The sequence below is a fragment of the Ambystoma mexicanum genome, chromosome 4q (genome assembly GCF_040938575.1).
Source record: "Ambystoma mexicanum isolate Mex_15411 chromosome 4q, UKY_AmexF1_1, whole genome shotgun sequence".
In the NCBI taxonomy this organism is placed as follows: Eukaryota; Metazoa; Chordata; class Amphibia; order Caudata; family Ambystomatidae; genus Ambystoma; species Ambystoma mexicanum.
In genome coordinates this window covers 450,413,469-450,433,622 of record NC_090928.1, presented here as the reverse complement: position 1 = coordinate 450,433,622, position 20,154 = coordinate 450,413,469, and positions in this window count along the sequence as shown.

Below are 20,154 nucleotides of genomic sequence, written 5' to 3'. Positions count from 1 at the left end.
TTCTATATGGTATTGAACGAAAATCTCGTATTTAGAATATTGAATCCAACAACATCTCTAATATTGCCTCCACAATGCCTATAACATTGAATATGGACCAAGCAATATGGACACATTATTAATGAAACTTACCTTTCTTTCTTTTTATTTGTTTCTTCTTTTTCGATTTAATTTATTTTCCGTTTATGCTACAATCTACTGACCATTAATATTCATGCACCTTCAATTACTATTGCATGTACAAAATTAGTTTTAATCAACACTTTTATTTAATACATAAAAAATATAATACTCTGTAAAGTGATAACCTAAATATCACAACTCATTGATAAATCTAAAAAAATAGCAAACAATCAACCTTTTAAATGTTACCTTTCCCAATGCATTTTTAAAAAAAAATTGGTTTCATTTCAAGTTCCACCCCATTCTTTTCCTCTACAGCACAATTAACGGCAGATTGAATGCAAGGCTCAAAATATTAATCAATTATGAATAACTTTGTATATTGTTCAGCAATTCTTTTCGTTTTTCTTTATTCTGAAAACCTTTTTTTGTTTTAGTTTGTAAATGTTTGCTACTCATTTTTTTATTGTAGCTGTTTCTTGCACTCCTTGCTCTAAAATAATTACATGCAAACATTTCCAAATTGTTGTTTTATGTTTTCTCATGGCTACATTTAGGACATGATGCCATCCCTCCAACTTGTTGTTGGATTTTTCTGTGCCATTAACGATTGCTTCATGGCAATTCAAGAATTCTACCTTTACTTTAGGCTGTTTTCTACCATATCATGTTTGGCTTCCAATGCAGGTACCTTCAAAGTAATTAAAAAAATTACTCCTGTCTTTTTCATTGTGTTTGTAATAGTCATGATTTATTATTGTCATGTATTCCTGAATTACTTCATCTCTCGGTGCAAAGGCCAAAGAACACAATTGTTTGACATGAAATTGAAACTCACAATCGCGCACACATTTATTCTGGAACCCATATCATTGCATATTTCGCCACACACTTTGGCTAAAATGGAAAAAACAACTTTGTATTTCAAACTCAGGAAAAATTGTTAATACACTTTTGATTGCTGCTAACTCAAAGTCTAGAATGCATATTTTTGATTATCTTCCTTCGTATTGCATTCATGTGTTTAATTGTCCTAATGCTTCCTTGTATGAATTCCAGTTTTGTTACTCATTCATATATATGCCAGAAATCAGAATCTGCATTCCATGTACACTATATTGTTGAGTGAATGTATTCGGGCACATTTTAAACGTCTTGTCCATCATCTAAGTGGTGCTCCTCGATAGTCTTTCTAGATGTTCATCAGATAATACAATAAAACATCTATTCTCTCTTGTTTAGCTATCAAATTGTAAAAATCTATGACCTTGTTTGGTATACCTCATTTCCTCTGGTATTACTAATTCATCCATGCTTTTTGGTATTTCTGGGTCTTTACTTTTCAGTTTCTCTTATAAATGACTTGGCACTTTAATGAATGCAAACTTGGCATATCTCCTGCAAGGTGTGGGGGAAGTTCTCCCATCATTTCTCTGGCCACTGGTCCCTCTTTTCCATCATTATTTAGTGATTTTTGTTTAATCTTATGAATATTTTCCTTTACTTTTATTTGACATGCATCCAGTTCATGATTATGAGCAGTTTTAAATGCCACTAGATCATTCACAGTACTTGCCCTTCCTCTACAGTCATTGGTTTTGTACATTGTGTACTTCCACCAAGCTTTTTCATTTTTTGTTTGTTCCTAACCATAAAAGTACCCTTTAAGGCACGGTTGTTCTTTTTACTTTGTTCGAAATAATTTAATTTGCCTCCTCCAAAGAAAAAAAGTAATTTATTTTTTCAATCGCATTCTTTTTCAATATTATTATATTGTAAAATACGGCCCAAATCGATTATACACTTACCTCGATGTTCTCAAACAGCCCACTCTGTTATTCTGGTGTTTATTACTTAAATCAATATATTGCAACATTTCCTTTCGGATCTCTGTCTCCAAGCGTTCGTTTTCTCTCACAAGCAGCAATCTATGCATTTGACTGCTTTACTTCCGTGTTTGCGACATGTCAGTATTTCCTCATCATCATCTTGCGCAATTTCGCGCTGTCAGTTTAATACAGCTTCCTCAAACATTAGCTGTTAAGTGTTGCGTTCGGTTAGCGTGTCCCTTTTAAAAGTTTATATTTTCGCTACATGTACATCTATAAATATAATTGAATATGAATGTCTTTGATTTTTTTGAAATGCGCCCTTTTACAGTGCCCCCTCTCGTCTATGAGATTTTCATTTACGAGCTTTCAACGTACATCCTTCTATATAGAGGATTACGCCATTCATGTCCCTGTGCAAGTGTAAAGTTGTAATAGGAGCCTTAGTTACTAGTCACTTAGGGGGTGATTCATAGATTTCAGTGCAGAGGCAGCGCACGCGAGCAGCGCAGAGAAGCGTAGTGAGGTAGCGTGTGCCAGTATGCGCCAGCCGTGTGCGCCAAACAGCATTCTGGCGCACCATGTATTCAAGGAATATCAAAGCCATTTTGAACGCTGGTGCAGAGAACATCCCGCAGCGCCAGTTACGCCCCCAAGAACGCCCCTTGTGCAAGGATAAGGCATTGAAATCCCCAATGCAGTGCAAAGGGCCGCGCTAACCCTGCACCAGTCCACAGGGCCGGTGCAGTGCATTTGGGGGGTGTGCGGGAAGTTTCACACACGATAGGCCTTGTGCGAGTGGGGTACGTGTATTCTGAGCGGTGCGCGGGACATTTTACAAGCGATAGGCCTTGTGTGAGTGGGGTACGTGTATTTCCGGGGTGCGCGTGAAGTCTCACACACGATAGGCCTTGTGCGAGCGGGTACATGTATTCTGAGGGGTGCGCGGGACGTTTTACACGCGATAGGCCTTGTGCGAGCGGGTTACGTGTATTTCGGGGGTGCACGTGAAGTATCACATGCGATAGGCCTTGTGCGAGCGGGGTACGTGTATTCTGAGGGGTGCGCGTGATGTTTTACACGCAATAGGCCTTGTGCGAGCGGGGTACGTGTATTTCGGGGGTGCGCATGAAGTATCACACACGATAGGCCTTGTGCGATCGGGGTACGTGTATTCTGAGGGGTGCGTGGGATGTTTTACACGCGATAGGCCTAGTGCGAGCGGGGTATGTGTATTTCGGGGGTGCACGTGAAGCATCACACACGATAGGCCTTGTGAAAGTGGGTTACGTGTATTCTGAGGGGTGCGCGGGATGTTTTACACGCGATAGGACTTGTGCGAGCGGGGTACATGTATTTCGGGGGTGTGCGTGAAATATCACATGCGATAGGCCTTGTGCGAGCGGGTACGTGTATTTCGGGGGTGCGCGTGAAGTATCACACGCGATAGGCCTTGTGGGAGCGGGTTACGTTTATTCTGAGGGGTGCGCGGGACGTTTTACATGTGATAGGCCTTGTGCGAGCGGGCTACATGTATTTCTGGGGTGTGCGTGAAGTATCACACGCGATAGGCCTTGTGCGAGTGGGTACGTGTATTTTGGGGGTGCACGTGAAGTATCACACACGATAGACCTTGTGCGAGTGGGTTACGTGTATTCAGAGGGGTGCGCAGGGAGTTTTACATGCATTTTCGCTGCCGCGGGAGGGGTACGTGTATTCCTGGGGTGCCCCAACGTGAATTGGCAGTGTGTGTCCTCCCAGGTGTGCCCTCTCCCCCCTCCCCAGGCCCTGCAGGCAGCCCACAACACAGGGGAATACCCTGCACCCCTGGCCATGCCCCGCAGGCAGCCCATCCACCCTGGCCATGCCCCCCAGCCAGCCCACATGTCAGCATGCACAAGTGAGCACCGACTCATGTCCCTCCACCCACTCACCCACCCAGCAGTGACAGGCACCTGCCAGCAGGCCCCGACTCATGTCCCCCCACCCACTCACCCACCCACCGAGCAGTGAAAGGCACCTGCCAGCAGGCCCGACTCATGTCCTTGCACCCCCTCTCACCCACCCAGCAGTGACAGGCACCTGCCAGCAGGCCCCGACTCATGTCCCCCCACCCACTCACCCACCCAGCAGTGACAGGCACCTGCCAGCAGGCCCCAACTCATGTCCCCCACCCACTCACCCACCCAGCAGTGACAGGCACCTGCCAGCAGGCCCCGACTCATGTCCCCCCACCTACTCACCCACCCAGCAGTGACAGGCACCTGCCAGCAGGCCCCAACTCATGTCCTCCCACCCACTCACCTACCCAGCAGTGACGGGCACCTGCCAGCAGGCCCCGACTCATGTCCCTGCACCCCCACTCACCCACCCAGCAGTGACAGGCACCTGCCAGCAGGCCCCGACTCATGTCCCCCCACCCACTCACCCACCCAGCAGTGACAAGTTCCTGCCAGCAGGCCCCGACTCATGTCCTTGCACCCCCTCTCACCCACCCAGCAGTGACAGGCACCTGCCAGCAGGCCCCGACTCATGTCCCCCCACCCACTCACTCACCCAGCAGTGACAGGCACCTGCCAGCAGGCCCCAACTCATGTCCCCCACCCACTCACCCACCCAGCAGTGACAGGCACCTGCCAGCAGGCCCCGACTCATGTCCCCCCACCTACTCACCCACCCAGCAGTGACAGGCACCTGCCAGCAGGCCCCAACTCATGTCCTCCCCCCCACTCACCTACCCAGCAGTGACAGGCACCTGCCAGCAGGCCCCGACTCATGTCCCTGCACCCCCACTCACCCACCCAGCAGTGACAGGCACCTGCCAGCAGGCCCCGACTCATTTCCCCCCACCCACTCACCCACCGAGCAGTGACAGGCACCTGCCAGCAGGCCCCGACTCATGTCCCCCCACCCACTCACCCACCCAGCAGTGACAGGCACCTGCCAGCAGGCCCCGACTCATGTCCCCCGACCCACTCACCCACCCAGCAGTGACAGGCACCAGCCAGCAGGCCCGACTCATGTCCCTGCACCCCCACTCACCCACCCAGAAGTGACAGGCACCTGCCAGCAGGCCCCGACTCATGTCCCCCCACCCACTCACCCACCCAGCAGTGACAGGCACCTGCCAGCAGGCCCCGACTCATGTCCCCCCACCTACTCACCCACCCAGCAGTGACAGGCACCTGCCAGCAGGCCCCAACTCATGTCCTCCCACCCACTCACCTACCCAGCAGTGACGGGCACCTGCCAGCAGGCCCCGACTCATGCCCCTGCACCCCCACTCACCCACCCAGCAGTGACAGGCACCTGCCAGCAGGCCCCGACTCATGCCCCCCCACCCACTCACCCACCCAGCAGTGATAGGAACCTGCCAGCAGGCCCCGACTCATGTCCCCCCACCCACTCACCCACCCAGCAGTGACAGGCACCTGCCAGCAGGCCCCGACTCATGTCCCCCCACCCACTCACCCACCCAGCAGTGACAGGCACCTGCCAGCAGGCCCCAACTCATGTCCCCCACCCACTCACCCACCCAGCAGTGACAGGCACCTGCCAGCAGGCCCCGACTCATGTCCCCCCACCTACTCACCCACCCAGCATTGACAGGCACCTGCCAGCAGGCCCCAACTCATGTCCTCCCACCCACTCACCTACCCAGCAGTGACATGCACCTGCCAGCAGGCCCCGACTCATGTCCCTGCACCCCCACTCACCCACCCAGCAGTGACAGGCACCTGCCAGCAGGCCCCGACTCATGTCCCCCCACCCACTCACCCACCGAGCAGTGACAGGCACCTGCCAGCAGGCCCCGACTCATGTCCCCCCACCCACTCACCCACCCAGCAGTGACAGACACCTGCCAGCAGGCCCGACTCATGTCCCTGCACCCCCACTCACCCACCGAGCAGTGACAGGCACCTGCCAGCAGGCCCCGACACATGTCCCCCCACCCAGCAGTGACAGGCACCTGCCAGCAGGCCCCGACTCATGTCCCCCGACCCACTCACCCACCCAGCAGTGACAGGCACCAGCCAGCAGGCCCGACTCATGTCCCTGCACCCCCACTCACCCACCCAGCAGTGACAGGCACCTGCCAGCAGGCCCCGACTCATGTCCACCCACCCAGCAGTGACAGGCACCTGCCAGCAGGCCCCGACTCATGTCCCCCCACCCACTCACCCACCCACCCAGCAGTGACAGGCACCTGCCAGCAGGCCCGACTCAATTCCCCGCACCCCCACCCATCCATCCACCCAGCAGTGACAGGCACCAGCCAGCAGGCCCGACTCATGTCCCTGCACCCCCACTCACCCACCCAGCAGTGACAGGCACCTGCCAGCAGGCCCCGACTCATGTCCACCCACCCAGCAGTGACAGGCACCTGCCAGCAGGCCCCGACTCATGTCCCCCCACCCACTCACCCACCCACCCAGCAGTGACAGGCACCTGCCAGCAGGCCCGACTCAATTCCCCGCACCCCCACCCATCCATCCACCCAGCAGTGACAGGCACCTGCCAGCAGGCCCCGACTCATATCCTTGCACCCCCACTCACCCAACCAGCAGTGACAGGCACCTGCCAGCAGGCCCCGACTCATGTCCCCCACCCACTCACCCACCCAGCAGTGACAGGCACCTGCCAGCAGGCCCCAACTCATGTCCCCCACCCACTCACCCACTCAGCAGTGACAGGCACCTGCCAGCAGGCCCGGACTCATGTCCCCCCACCTACTCACCCACCCAGCAGTGACAGGCACCTGCCAGCAGGCCCGGACTCATGTCCCCCCACCTACTCACCCACCCAGCAGTGACAGGCACCTGTCAGCAGGCCCCGACTCATGTCCCTGCACCCCCACTCACACACCCAGCAGTGACAGGCACCTGCCAGCAGGCCCCGACTCATGTCCCCCCACCCACTCACCCACCGAGCAGTGACAGGCACCTGCCAGCAGGCCCCGACTCATGTCCCCCCACCCACTCACCCACCCAGCAGTGACAGGCACCTGCCAGCAGGCCCCGACTCATGTCCCCCGACCCACTCACCCACCCACCCAGCAGTGACAGGCACCTGCCAGCAGGCCCGACTCATGTCCCTGCAACTCCACTCACCCACCCAGCAGTGACAGGCACCTGCCAGCAGGCCCTGACTCATGTTCCCCCACCCACTCACCCACCCAGCAGTGACAGGCACCTGCCAGCAGGCCCCGACTCATGTCCCCCCACCCACTCACCCACCCAGCAGTGACAGGCACCTGCCAGCAGGCCCCGACTCATGTCCCTGCACCCCCACTCACCCATCCAGCAGTGACAGGCACCTGCCAGCAGGCCCCGACTCATGCCCCCCCAACACCTCATGACGATCCACAATCATGGGCCTTATGGCCACCCAAATCACACCCCACGTCACCCCAGTACAAACACACAACCAGGTATTACATCCACCCCACAATGAAATCCCTATCACATGACACATCCCAAATGGCAAGTATGCACATCAACACATTTCCGTCACACCCACACAATGGGCGCATGTGATTGAGAAAACACACATCGTGACATGCATGAAACCAAAGAGAGAATACCACATATTGAAGTAGGAAATAAAAAATGTATTAAACACAAAAGCAAGGGAATGAAATGAAACACACAAAAATGGAAATAATGAATAAAAAGCTGCATGTCCAAAATATAAAATAAAAATGTACGAAAGCAGAACCCAAATCAATCCAAAAGCTCGTATACAAAGTGTCAGTCCGGCAAAACAAATCCAAAGTGAAAAAACAAGACAAAACCATTGGTCCATGAAAAAAAAAATTTGAAGTGAAATCCAGTGTCGAACTGTTTACAAAGTACAAATCCAGGGTCCATGAGCCCAACCTTTGAAATGAAACCTACAAAAAACCCTACCTAATGAAGAACTATATACAAAAATGTGGGGCGTTGTCCAAGCGCCCCAAAAGAAATAAAAACAGAAAGGAAACCTAACACTAACTAACTATATACAATGGCGGCGGCATGTCCTACGGCTCACTCTGTGATGTCCCGGGCCAGGGCATCATCGAACTCCATGTCGATGTCCCGGAGGCGGGCCTCTGCCCTCGCCCCGAGGTCTTGCAGGGATGCAGTCTGGCCTGTTCCAACTCCCTGCGAGTTGCCTCGAGGCACTCAGCCCGCCTCAACACCCTGCACATGGAGAACTCTGCCCTGACCATGGTGAGCCATGCCTCTTCCTCCCGCCGCCGCTCCACATCTATCCGCTGCCATACGGAAGACACTCCCCTTCCAGGGTCCTCCTGCCCTCCGGCCGATGCCTGCCCCTCTGATGTTGATGGCTTTGAGCCATCATCGCTCCCACCTTGACCCTGCTGCTGCTGTCCATGTGCCCTGCCCGATGATGCCGGCACATCCTCCATCTGCTGGTCTCCAGTTGGTGGGGTGTCCACCCCTGCTGGACCTCCGACTCCTGACTGTGGCAGGGATGTGATATCCACCAAGCTGGCTGCGTTGGACGGCCAGGTCCATAGGGGGCCCTGGTGGAATCTGGACCGGAAGACGGCAGGGAGAACGACTGGCGCATAGTCTCCACAGAGGAGGAGAGGGCCACCAGAGTACTCGACTCATGTAGGAACCCTCCGACAAGGGCCCCTCCCAACTGTGCCACGTTGCCACGCAGCTCTTCGTGATGGCGTGCGTGGTCCCCCCAGGATGCATGCACGGCATCACGAATGATATGCGTGCGCAACGCAATACCAATCAGGACGGAACCCATACAGTCTTGGGTCTCCTCGTCCGCACGGGCCTGGGACGGGGCATCCCTGCTGGTGCATGGTGGTGCAGTCACAGGGTCAGGGACAGTGACATGCACATGCCCCTCTACGGCGACCTGTGCTGCCTCCTGCCCGCGGCCCTGGACTGCACCACTTGCACCAGTGGTACTACCCCCACCAGGCCCCATGTGTGGCTCAGTAGCGGCCTCCTCCTCCTCTGTGTAGACCACCAACCTGGATGGCTCTGCACCGTCTTCCGCCATCGCAAGCCCCTATGGGGGCTCACCCGGCCCTTCCGCTGCAGCCGTAGTGGCAGACGCGGCACCAGTCCCCTTGCTCCCGGATGATAGGAAAGTCAATTCCTGGGAGGGTGGCTTGGCCTTGCGTCGCCGCCCGGTGGAGGCATCCCAGCTGCTTTGCTCCACAGCGGCGTCTCCGCCCTCTTCTTCACTCGACGCTGCGTAGAAGGAGACATAGAACACAAGCATCAGGGTACTGTACAATAGTCCCCTAGACAGGAAGCAATAGCACATGGGTGGTACTGTCAAACGTCACTTCCATCCTGTCCCTCCACAACACATGGGTCAATGCAGGCAACACATATGCAGAAAAAGGCACGTCACATGCAACCAACATCAGCATCCATGTACATGGGCCTCTATTGACATAAAAGTTGGCTTCAAACTCACAGTCATCATGGCTCATACTGGTCCCATGCACACACATCACCGGAGGGTCATGCATCAGGGCTCTTACACCACAGACACCGTGGATAAAAGGATGACTAGACTGCATAAGTGAATGAACACATCGTCACGGACATGTGTCATGCATCCATGGCGTTTCAAAGTCACACACACGCTACTCAGACACACAGACATGCACACCATACATGTCCATGACAGCAGCACCCATCTCTCACACCCCACCCATGTCCAAGAACAGAGACAGGCATGCATTCATGTGTGCATTCCGCAAGCTGCTCCCCATGTTGCATTGGAACACATGCACCATCCATGTGGTTCACGCATGACTGGTCTCACATGCAGCACCATGATGTCCCTGCACAAACACATCCATACATGGCCTATGTCACACATACAGGCAATTAGCTGACTACCAGCACACTGCAACATGCCCTGTTTCACACAGCAATGCATGGCCACTTACCGCTCAACTCCAGACGGGTCTGTCTCTGAAAGATCTGGACATGGAGCACTGGGCTTATGCATTCCAGGACCCTCATCTGGATGTTGCTCAGGCTGACCCGGCACCCCTCTGCATCCTCTGCCTTCAAAAGGCGCCGGGCCTTGCTGAGGGTCCTGGACCTGAAGTCCTCCCAGCACTTCCGGTTGTGCTTGATGTCGCGGGTTGCCACCCCCTCCGTGTTGATGGCAACAACTACGTCCTCCCAGATCCTCTCCCATCGTTCCTTGTTGGCACGCGATGGTGTGAAGAGGGCATCATAATGCCCCAGAACTTGCTCCACCAGGATACCAACTTCCTTATCGGTGAAGCTGGTAGCCCTCTGCCTCTCTGGCTGGGGGTCGCCAGTGGTCTCGGATGGTGTTTGCCCCAACATGGCGACCCCCGAGGCAGGTGAGGGTGGGCAACTGGGTCCTGGGGCTGGGCTGTGGAGCAATGGTATCCCAGTGGGGAGTCTTCTGTTCCAGCAGGGGTGGACACAGCAACTGTACCCCTGCAGATGGCTGACATGCAGGCACCAAATTGCTGGGCAGGCAGGCAGCAGCAGATGGCAGGTGGGAGCATGCTCAGGGCTCTGGGGGGCAGGAAAATGGCCTTTTGGGCAGGAACGTGGTCTTCCGTGTGTTGTCGTGTGGCCAGTTTGATACGGAGTGATTTGGCACGTGAAAAAACTGCACATCAGCGAGTAATTCGAGGCAAGGCCCTTAGCACGTAAGCGCGTCTGTGACGTAAAACGCACAGGCGTTTCCCTCATGATGGGTGCATAGTGAATCAGCACGTGAAAAAACAACACGTCTGCGTGTTAATGCGTGCAATTGGAGGAAAGGGCCTAAGCGCGTAAGTGACGTGAAGCACGGGGGCGTCACCCTCAGCACGGGTTAAAGGTGAGCGGGGCCAGCAGTTCGCTGTATGTGCCTTTCATGGAGACTGACGTGTGTGTTGCTACTTCGTGTTGTTTCACGCGCAATCACAACTTCACAGCGGATCAAGGACGTATCTCTTCTTTTGGTGGGGGTATTGGCTACGTGTGTTTTTCATTATCATGCTAGTCTGACGGTGAGTCGCGCACGCTATTTTTCCCACTGCGGGTACTCCACGTGGTGGGCGTGGTCAGGGACGTGGCTTGGGTGACCAGGGAGTAGGGGGACTCCAGGGTGTCCAGGGTGGCTGCAGAGGGGGAAGAGGCAGGGGTGCGCCAGCTCGGCACGATGTTGTGCCACATGTTGGTGCAGTCATGCCACCACCCCCTGCAGCTCCAGGAGATGCAGTTCTTGCATCTGACACTGGCGCCCATGTGACCCGGCAGTCCGTTTCATCGACTGCCACGGGCCCAAGGGTAGTGGTAGCTGCAGGTGCAGCTGTGAACACCACCACCCAGGCTCAGGGTCTGCCAGCGCAGGCTGCGTTGGCACTTGAAGAGTCCATGGCAGAATCCCAGGTGGTCAGGAGGCACACCGTAGGTGCACGCAGGGCTGCCCTGACCGAGGCACGTGTCCCTGGGGCAGCTATGTAATCTGCTGCGCCAACCAGCCAGGTGTTGGCAAGTGGAGGGGCAGATGCAGCCAACAACACCCCGGTTGTGAGTCTACCAACCAGGACAGTCCCGGTCAATGATCCTGGTACAACGGATGTTGCTGCACAGGGTCCATTACAGGGCACCCAGCAGCCACTGACGCAAGTCAGGGCCTCACTCCATGTTCTACCTGCCACTCCCTCGGCTCATTCAACAGCGCCACTGCCCATACTGGTCAGGGCGGCATTTGCCAGCCAGAGTCCGGACCAGCGTCCAAGAGGAGGAAGGTTCCACCTGCAGTACAGGCTGGGACCCCAGACACAGCTACGGCCTCCGGCACGTCGAGGAAGAAGCCTTTCTGCAAGTAGGAACTGGACTTCCTCGTGGACTATGTGCGGGACCACAACCGTGACATGCTAGTGGGGCCGAATTGTCAAACTACGGCTGCCCATCGTGATAACCACTGGAAGCAAGTTGCGGAACATGTGAGTGCATTCGGCCATGAGGTGCGCACGGCGCAAGAGTGCAAAAAGCGTTGGAATGACCTCAAACGCAGCGCTAAGGCGAAGCGTGCCTCAAATTACAACATGCCTCTGGTGACTGGCAGTGGGCCACCACCGGAGTAGTAAGACCTCACTCCACACGAGTCACTCGTTGCGGAGTTCATACCACCAGAATTGGTCGAAGGAGTGGGAGAGATGCAGGACTTTGATGCCCAGTCCAGTGAGTGTTGTTGCGTGTTTGTCGAGGCTATGTGTGTTTTACTTGTGTGATGTGTTGTGCATGGCTGGCACTACATGTCATGTGTACATGGTTCTCATGTGCAAGTCATGCAATGCTTCACTGATGCATGCCTGCCGTGCAGGATGGTGGACATGTAGAGCAGACGGGGACTGTCCTCATCACCACACTTGCACCCTACTCACATGCTAGTCACCCGGATGCCCCTCCAGTCCATGTTCCAGCTCACTGGCCCTTCTGCATGTGGCCTGGGGTGTCCTTCCTCTCAGCACTGGGACTATGTCATTGCATGACTGACGTGCATGTGTCCTCTGCCTGCATGCGGGTACACCACGTAGACATGCTCCCTTGCCCCTCCATCCCCCCTGTACCCCAAATTCAACATTGCACGGTGTGCGTCATTTTGCCATTATGCAATGCCCTTTTCAAGCCTCATGTGTACATGCAAACTACCACCAGCAAACCGGCTGTCTCACTTGGACTGTGCAGAAGCAGATGCTCTGCAGGGACATGAGTGGCCATTCATGCTCCATGTGCATTCCATGCATGCCCCTATGTGTCCTTGACTGGATGATCATTGTAGTACGTGGCCAGAGTGACCTATATTTCATGGCCTTTCATCAGCCTTCCCATGCCCACTCTGGCTCAGTGTAACGCTCACCTGATTCCCGCAGAGGCGCCGGTCTTGACTGGGTGAATGCTGTATCTTCAAAGGTGATGTGTAACACACGGTTGGCTCTTTGGGCTGGACCTCTGTGCACTGTATGTCTGACTTGAAGAGTAAGATGTCTGCAGATAGAAAATATGGGATTAATGAACTGGGGTTATTGGGTGCCTCTCTCCTCTTCCCTTTCTCTTCTCCTGTAGAACCCCAAAGGTTAACGCCCTCACCTTAGGTAAGTGAACGCCGAGCTCTCCATCTGCCTCGGGGCAGGGTGCCGTAACCAGTTTCTTCACTGGATAAGGGTGCAGGCCTCTTGACCTCAGAGGACTGCTGTCCGTCGTTAACTGCACGAACGGTAAGTTCTGGGCACTTCAAATGTCTTAAAAGTCTTTTGTAATGATATCTCTTGTTTTGCAGGGTTCCGGCGATGGCGGATGGCGGGCTGATGAGAGTTGAGGATCGAACCCGCGTGAGGAATAGAAGCGCCTGGAAGCACGTAAGTAAGCGCTTGTAGCCTGCTTCACGATGCGCACTAACTGTCCCTTTTATCTTGCAGGTACAAGTTCGGAGCTTTAGAGAAGCTGAAGGGTGCTGGAATACCCACTGGATTCGGCGTGGGAAGGAGTAATGGCACGTGAGTAATAAAGTTGCCCAATGTCTTTAAACGCACCTTCTTTTGTCTTTCAGATGCGAGATGCAGCGCCGAAGGCCTCCGGAGCGTGCGAAGAGCTGGTAAGCTTTTGTCTTTCAGATGCCGGAATGCAGTGCGAAGACCTCCGGAGCATGCGAAGAGTAGGTAAGCCTTTGTCTTTCAGATGCCGGAATGCAGCGCGAGGCGTTGGTGACAGCCAATGGACCAGGTAAGAGATGCGCTGCCACTGAAGACCGTAGTGCTAACCTGTTCTTTCTTTGTCTTTACAGGTGCTGCTGAAGACTGGATTCCAGGATGGTAAGCCTTTGTTCCCTTAGGCCCAGGATCAGAAGCAGAAGACACGATGAGCGTTCTGCTGCAGAGAATGCAGAATAACACAAAGCAAGATTCATCCATCGGGTGTGGTTTAAATAGCCTCCTGTAGTGCTTAGGTGTCTCCTTCCACAGCCACGCCTAGGTAAGAAAAGAGTTCCTGCTTTCCAGAAGAGTTCCAGTGTTCTGAACCTAGGGAGTGGCTCCTGCCCCACCCAACAGGAAAAGTAGTCCCAAACAGAAGAGGATCAGGGGTTCAACTGGCAGGTAAGTAAGCAGCATGGTCTGCTGCAGGTAAGTCCACCCAAGCATTATGAGCCCGGCGCTTCCAGCGCTGGGACTGGGCATCTTTATGAGCCTGGTGCCACTGGCGCCAGGACAGGGTCCAAAAGGTCCCAATTGGGACTGGCTGGCACTCGGAACCGGGGTTATGGGTCTGCTTCCAAGGGAGTCGGGCAAGTCCTGATCTTTTGGAAGCAGAGATCATGACAGTACCCCCCCTCAAGGCCCCTCCCAAACCGGGCTTCTCCGGGGGTTTGGGCTTGTTAGGAAATGTTCGATGAAATCTTTTGATTAGACGAGGCGCGTGGACATATTCTGCAGGTTCCCAGGATCTTTCTTCGGGACCGTAGCCTTTCCAGTCAATCAGGTAAAATAGTTTAGATTTGGAGATCTTGGAATCCAGGATGCTTTTGACTTCAAACTCGAGTTCTCCATCAACTAGAATAGGTTTTGGAGATGTAGTTAGTCGGGTTTGAGGTTGCACGGGTTTTAATAGAGAGACGTGGAAGACCGGATGTATCTTCATGTGAGGGGGCAAGTCCAACTTGACCGCTACTGGATTTACTATGGTAGTGATGGAATAGGGACCAAGGTATCTTGGGTTGAATGTGCGTGGCCCTTTTAGAGGTAGATATTTGGTGGATAACCAGACTTGATCTCCTACTTGATATTGGGGGGCTTCCTTCCGATGTTGGTCTGCTCCTTTCTTGTATTGTTCTTTAGCCCTTTGAATGTGAGAAACGGCTTCCTTAAAGGCTTGGGTGATTGTAGAATGCAGGTGGTCTACTGCTGGTGTTCCAAGATCTTGGAGTGGATCCAACTCCGAGGTTCGAGGGTGACTACCGTATAAAAGAAAAAACGGGGTCTTCCCAGTTCCCGAGTGGACAGAGTTATTGTAGGCATATTCGGCTATCCAAAGGATATCTTTCCAAGTTTTTTCAGTTTGTTGTACCATGCAGCGCAAATACTGTTCCAGAGTTTGATTGGTCCTCTCGGTTTGTCCGTCGGTTTGAGGGTGGTGGCTGGTCGAAAGTCTCACATCAATTTGAGCCGACCGACAGCAACTTCGCCAAAAATGAGAAATAAATTGACTACCTCGATCCGAAATTAGAACTGAAGGAAAACCGTGCAGTCGGACGATATTTTCGAGAAATTCTCGGGCCAGAGTTGCTGCTGTTGGTAAGCCTTTGAGTGGAATGAAATGCGCCATCTTGGAGAATAGGTCCACGATTACTAGGATCGTATTGTATCCGGAGCATGGAGGTAGATCGGTGATGAAGTCCATAGAAAGCGTATGCCAAGGGCGAGGCGGGATGTCAATAGGGCGTAAGAGGCCGGCTGGTTTTTCCTTTTGACTCTTGTTTTGGGCGCATACTCCACAGGACATTATAAAGTCTCTGATATCTTTTTTCCAAGACGGCCACCAGAAGTAGCGCTTGATCTTTTCTGAGGTCTTGGTCATACCGGGATGTCCTTCCATTAAAGCATCGTGATAACAAGAGATTACCTTTTTCTGTAAATCTGTGCTGGGCAGGTTTAACCGTTCTTGGAAATATAATAGGTTGTCCTTCACCGTAAAGTCCTTTCCCTGCAGATGCCAATTCTGTATGTCTGCTGGAGTTACCAGTAGCCTGGCTTTATCCTTAACTTCCTCTATGGATTGTGTGGCGATTACACCTAGAATTCTTTGTTCGGGAATGATAGGTACAGGTTTAGGATTGATCAAATGTTCTTCCACTCCCATCCGAGAAAGGGCATCAGCTTTACCGTTTTTTGCACCAGGTCGATAGGTAATTATGAAGTCAAACTCGGCAAAGAATAGTGCCCAACGGAGTTGCCTAGAGGATTGAGCTTTTGCGGTTTTCAAATATTGCAGGTTTCGGTGATCTGTAATCACAGTAACGGTGTGTCGGGCCCCCAGAAGATAATGCCGCCAAGCCTTAAAGGCGGACTTGATAGCTAGAAGTTCCTTATCAGTAATAGTGTAATTGATTTCAGGAGGCGAGAATTTGCGGGACCAAAATGCCACGGGATGCAACTGATTGGTTACTGGGTCCTTTTGTGATAGAACTGCCCCCATGGCAAGGCTCGAAGCATCAGTTTCAACGATGTAGGGGAGTTCTGGGCGAGGATGTTTTAAGATCGGTGCAGAGATAAGTCTAGTCTTCAAATTCTGGAAAGCTTGTTCCGCCTCGGTAGACCATTCAAAACGTTTGTTTTTCTTTAACAAGGCGGTGATGGGCTGGACTATTCGAGAGAATTCGGGGATAAACCTGCGGTAAAAGGTAGCGAAGCCTAACATGCTTTGAACACCTTTTACGGAGGATGGCGATGGCCATTTGAGAATTGCATCGACCTTCTTTGAATCCATACGCACTCCGCTAGGTGATAATATGAATCCCAAGAATTCAACTTCAGTCACGTTGAAAACACATTTTTCCAACTTAGCGAAAAGTTTGTGTTGACGCAATCTCTCGAGGACCATTTTCACGTGTTTCCGATGTTCAGTTTCCGATGAAGAATAAACGAGGATGTCGTCAATGTAAACAACAACACACACATCTATGAGCTCTCTAAGGACATCGTTCATAAAATATTGAAAGGCGGCCGGGGCATTGCAAAGTCCGAAGGGCATGACCTGATATTCAAATAGCCCATACTTGGTGCGGAAGGCCGTCTTCCATTCATCGCCCTCTTTTACTCGTACCAAGTGGTAGGCTCCTCTAAGATCCAGCTTTGTATATATGCATGCTTTTCTGACTTGGTCCAGGAGTTCAGGGATCAAAGGTAACAGATATCTATTCTTAACGGTGATCTGGTTCAGGGCGCGATAATCTATACAAGTTCTAAGGTCCCCTTCTTTTTTTGGAACGAAGAACAAAGCTGAGGAAGCAGGGGACTAGGAAGGACGAATAAGCCCATTCGCTAGGTATTGATCCAGGTATTGTCGGAGGTGAAGATTCTCAGGCTCGGTGAGGGCATAAATTCTACTACAAGGAGGAGTAGATCCAGGTATCAGGTCTATCTGGCAGTCATAAGACCTATGAGGAGGTAGAGAGTTAGCCTGATCCTTCCGGAAAACATCTTGGAATTCTAGGTATTCAGGAGGTAACTGGGGAGCCTCCGAGGAAATTGCTGCCAGTGCAACACCAGGTCGAGGGTGACAAGTAGAGACACATTCTGGAAACTGAACCGTTCTTGCTCGCCAATCGATCTGAGGATTGTCTTCTCTAACCAAGGAATTCCTAGAATAATCTGGAACTGAGGGGCCTTGATCACATCGAACACGATCTTCTCATGGTGTCCATCTTGACTTACTACCGTCACTTCTTGGGTGGTATGCGTTACTGGTCCGGAGGCTATCTCCGTACCATCCACCGTAGTAATGACGTCCTTTACAGCCTTTGGACAAAGAGTCAGATTCATCCTCAAAACCATTTCATGATCCACATAATTGCCGATGGCACCGCTGTCGACGTAAGCTTCAATCGCATGTAATCGATCCGGATGTTCAGGGCTAATGAGGACCATAGGTATCACGAAATGCGAGGTCACTGAACTGGTTTTAACGCTCGGCAAGAGGACCTCTATTCTTGTCGGGCGAGGTCGTTTCCGAGCTCAGAGTTTGTGACCCTGGTAACTGCATCTCCTACTGCCTTCTTGGCTGGTTTCACCGGACAGTCTCGAAGAAAGTGCCCCGAGTTTCCGCAATAGAGGCATAATTGCAGCTGTTTTCTCCTTTCCCGCTCCTTTTGTGTTAGTGGTCCTTTCAGGCCCCCTATTTGCATGGGTTCCCCGGAGTCTACTCCTTTGGTAGGAGTTGGTGGTTTGGAAAATACTCGAGCATCAAACTTGGAACGATCGGCCTTCCTGTTCTGCAGTCTGTGGTCAATTTGAACGACTAAGTCAATATAGTCCGAACAGTCTTGCGGGGGATTCACTACTTGGGCTAACACATCTTTGAGCTCTCCACGTAGACCTCTATAAAACAGCGTAATCCTTTTGTCCTCAGGCCATCGAGTTTCCACTATCAGTCTGTTGAAAGACGCAATATAAGCCAAAAGGTCTTGATTACCCTGTCGCAATGAAAGGAGCTCATTGTCCAAGGCCTGCCCCTGCGAATGTCTTGCAAACAGTTTTTCCATACTGAGCTGAAAAGCTTGAAAATCATGGAGAACTGGATCATCTTGATTAACTAGAGGGATCGACCAGTCTGCCGCATTGCCACTAAGGTACGAAAGCACGAAAGCTACCTTAGCTTGATCAGTTGGAAAGGCTGCTGGCCGGCATAAGAAGTGCAACCGGCACTGATTAATAAATACTGCAAACCTCTTTGGGTCACCAGAAAATCGTTCGGGCGGAGCCAGAGGTACATTCCCAGGTAGGTTGATCTGCACTGGGTTCGTAGAGGATGTTGAAGGAAGATTTGCCCCTGATGCGGGTAACGGAGTTTGTCCGGCTTGTGACTGTAGCAATTGTCTAGCGAGATCGTCTGTTCGCTCCTTGGAAATAATCAGTTCCCTTCTTAGAGCATTCGTTTCCTGACGGGCTGCATGCACTTCTCCTCTTAGTTCCCCAAGTAACTGGGCTAGCTGGTCGGTATCCGAGGTTTCCATAGCGCCTGGGTGGGAGTTTTGCGGTAGTCTTTGTGTTCTGTAACGCTCACCTGATTCCCGCAGAGGCGCCGGTCTTGACTGGGTGAATGCCGTATCTTCAAAGGTGATGTGTAACACACGGTTGGCTCTTTGGGCTGGACCTCTGTGCACTGTATGTCTGACTCGAAGAGTAAGATGTCTGCAGATAGAAAATATGGGATTAATGAACTGGGGTTATTGGGTGCCTCTCTCCTCTTCCCTTTCTCTTCTCCTGTAGAACCCCAAAGGTTAACGCCCTCACCTTAGGTAAGTGAACGCCGAGCTCTCCATCTGCCTCGGGGCAGGGTGCCGTAACCAGTTTCTTCACTGGATAAGGGTGCAGGCCTCTTGACCTCAGAGGACTGCTGTCCGTCGTTAACTGCACGAACGGTAAGTTCTGGGCACTTCAAATGTCTTAAAAGTCTTTTGTAATGATATCTCTTGTTTTGCAGGGTTCCGGCGATGGCGGATGGCGGGCTGATGAGAGTTGAGGATCAAACCCGCGTGAGGAATAGAAGCGCCTGGAAGCACGTAAGTAAGCGCTTGTAGCCTGCTTCACGATGCGCACTAACTGTCCCTTTTATCTTGCAGGTACAAGTTCGGAGCTTTAGAGAAGCTGAAGGGTGCTGGAATACCCACTGGATTCGGCGTGGGAAGGAGTAATGGCACGTGAGTAATAAAGTTGCCCAATGTCTTTAAACGCACCTTCTTTTGTCTTTCAGATGCGAGATGCAGCGCCGAAGGCCTCCGGAGCGTGCGAAGAGCTGGTAAGCTTTTGTCTTTCAGATGCCAGAATGCAGTGCGAAGACCTCCGGAGCATGCGAAGAGTAGGTAAGCCTTTGTCTTTCAGATGCCGGAATGCAGCGCGAGGCGTTGGTGACAGCCGATGGACCAGGTAAGAGATGCGCTGCCACTGAAGACCGTAGTGCTAACCTGTTCTTTCTTTGTCTTTACAGGTGCTGCTGAAGACTGGATTCCAGGATGGTAAGCCTTTGTTCCCTTAGGCCCAGGATCAGAAGCAGAAGACACGATGAGCGTTCTGCTGCAGAGAATGCAGAATAACACAAAGCAAGATTCATCCATCGGGTGTGGTTTAAATAGCCTCCTGTAGTGCTTAGGTGTCTCCTTCCACAGCCACGCCTAGGTAAGAAAAGAGTTCCTGCTTTCCAGAAGAGTTCCAGTGTTCTGAACCTAGGGAGTGGCTCCTGCCCCACCCAACAGGAAAAGTAGTCCCAAACAGAAGAGGATCAGGGGTTCAACTGGCAGGTAAGTAAGCAGCATGGTCTGCTGCAGGTAAGTCCACCCAAGCATTATGAGCCCGGCGCTTCCAGCGCTGGGACTGGGCATCTTTATGAGCCTGGTGCCACTGGCGCCAGGACAGGGTCCAAAAGGTCCCAATTGGGACTGGCTGGCACTCGGAACCGGGGTT